The sequence below is a fragment of the Clytia hemisphaerica genome, unplaced genomic scaffold (assembly GCF_902728285.1).
Source record: "Clytia hemisphaerica strain Z4C2 unplaced genomic scaffold, Clytia hemisphaerica genome assembly, whole genome shotgun sequence".
Taxonomy (NCBI): Eukaryota; Metazoa; Cnidaria; class Hydrozoa; order Leptothecata; family Clytiidae; genus Clytia; species Clytia hemisphaerica.
In genome coordinates, this window is record NW_027103824.1 from 246980 (window position 1) to 249947 (window position 2968).

A 2968-nucleotide genomic window follows, 5' to 3' on the forward strand; every position below is an offset into this window, starting at 1 on the left:
GTCCCCCCTGTTGAGGATATCGGATATCCAGGGAGTTGACGATTTTTGTTCAAAAGTGGATATCCAGGGGGTTAAATATCTACAACGGAATGGATATCCAGAGGTTAAAGTGTCTTTTCAAGTAAAAAGTTCGATATCCAGAGGTAAGCATATTTATAAGAGAGGATATCCAGGGGTTTGAGCATACTTTTAAGAGTAGATATCCAGTAGGGGGTCTTTACTAATAAAGTAGGATATCCAGGGTGTTCAATACTTCGAAAAATCAATATCCTCAACAGTTGGGGTAAGAAATTTTCTGGAAAAGTCCATTGTAGACTAAGCAAAATTATGTTTTTCAAGAGACTTACACTGAAGTGTTAATTTTCAGGTTTTCAAATAAACGAGATTCAAGAGTAAAGCAACATAATCTTTTAATTTTAGCACCTGATAAGTCAGCTTTGAAAGAATCTGGACGCAAATCATCCTCAAATGATATTGGTGCTACGAAGACAACTGCACTGATTGTCATAGCTGGGTTGGTCGGTTCGGTGTTGTGCGTGGCAATTGCTAAGAAGGTTTTCTTCAATAACCCAGCAACGAAAGAAGCTCATCTACTTTCACCAAAGGAATAAAATCCTGTAAACCTTTTTTCCCCATGGTTTTAATATTTTTCTAACAGCAAGATCTACTTCATTTCAGTTACCGTTACAATAAATGAACAAAATCATCTTATTATAATTAATCAATATGATTTCATTAAACTCTTCGACTTTTTCATCACTATAATAAGTTTATACTTTTGTTGGTAACTTTGTTCGAAATATAATTGCTCTGGGGAAATAATACATTCTTTATTCATTTGTAAGAAATTGATGATTTTGATTACTTGTTTCTTGTCATTTACATAGTGGCTGCGTTTAGACCAGCCTGGCATTTGTAATTGCTTGCAGTATTCTTTTGAATTCTATTGTTCCGCGCAATTGTTCGGTTTGTCAAATGCCTAATGATGCCAGCGTGTTGGCATTTCGTTGGCATTTGAAATGCCATTTTGAGCAAAGGAATCCCCTTTTTTGGCATTTCAAATAAAACAAAGGAACCAAAACAAAGAGAAAAAATGACATTTTTGATTTTTTAAAGTATTTGCACGTTTTTTATTCAGTTCTTTCTATAGATTGTAAAATTTGCAAGATTTGCCATAGCCTAGCCCTACGGCAAAAAGTTTTTGAGAAATTCCATGCTTTTCATTGTTTGATCTGTCAAAGTTGAACTTGAGGGAATCACCTTTTCAGTAATGACTCTAAAAAGACGATTCCTTAAATGCAATGACAGAAAATACAATGGAAAAGCTATTAAAATCGAATCCCTCATGAGCAAATGCCAAATTACAAATGCCAGTTGGTCTAAACGCAGCCAGTATGTCTACCGATGAAATCAGGAATTTGAAAATTTTGAACGCCTAGATTTAAAATGAGCCCCTTATCTACACCGTTTACTTAATACTTGAAAGATAATTTTTAAGTAGTTAATAAAGTCATAATTTTTCTTTGAAAAAAAATATATTGCATTAAGTTTCTTGTGTTGTCATTTCTCTTGTCACAAACTTCTACTCATTTGAATGCACCGTATTGGCTCCGTGGCAAACTTAATCAAACTTACTTCAGCTATAAAGCTAACATTTACTAGTATTTTGTACATACTTTATGGTAGATTTTGGCAAAAACAAAAAAATATTGAGTGTTGAATTGAATCCCCTATTACTGTGGCTGATTTTAGATTTCAAAGTTGTTCGAAAATCTTTGAAAGGATTTTTCTTAGAAAATATAATACTCTTAATTTCTTTTAAACGGTATATAAAACACGCTGCAATTGAAATTCTGGCTCAGAAATGAAAGTAAAACAAATGTTAGCGCGTACTTAACGCGAGTTAACTTCAGCTTTTCTTTTTAAAATTTTAATTTTTTTTTGGTTCAATTTCAAACAAAAACTATTTGTCAAAGCAAAAAATTGAATGCAGTTTGACAAGGTCTATTTTGTAATTTATGATACTTGGAAAATGGAGACATGCAAAAGCTAATATGCATTGAATATTTAATTATTTTAATTGCCAATTGGTGGTGTAGATGTCAAAACTGTTGATGTATTAAGTTAATTGCGCCCTTGAAGATTAGCCAACAAAAATTATAGCATGATGATGTGCATGATTTTTCACAAATGCAGTTTTCCATAAAATGGTAGCATACAGATTATACACATTCTGATAAATAACGAGATTGCTCATTGGAATTTCTAATCCGTGCGAGCAAACACGCACCTGTTAATCATTCTTAGCAACATATTCAATCAGTTTTGCTTTTCTTTTCACTTGTGGCTGTGAAAAAATTGTTTGTAAGGTACGCGCGGGATGCGGGTCAAAAAATTCCCTAAGCATTCTCGTTATTTATCAACAAGTGATTATACACTCAAGGAAAAGGGTTAGTGATATGCTACTAAATCCCAGGGGCACTCAAGATAAGCAATCTACCATAGGCGCAACCCTTAAGAGTACGGCTTTCAAGCTTTCAAAAATAAATTTTGAAAGATCTTGCCTCAAAATGGACAAAACTTTTCAATTAAATGAACAGTAAGGGGCTGAATTTTCTTAACAATATATTGGACAAAAGAACAAGACAAAAATACCATTAGATGCTAGAGATTTCCAACATGTTTTGACCAGGAATGCGTTCAAGGTATATTTTTAGCAAAAAAAAACAGTTCTTTTAGCAAAAAAGATTTTTGACATCAAATCGAACCTTCGAAAAAGACAACAATTACAAAAACACCATCATAAAGAAAACACACCAAACAAGTTGACAGTAGTAGTTCCCTACCGTGTCAAATATATAGATGTTTAACATTATCATCAACATGAATAATGAAAAATATGAGCCATCTGATTGGCTAAAAACGCGTGCATAAATGCTGTACCGTATTACTTCGAATAAACGGGCGT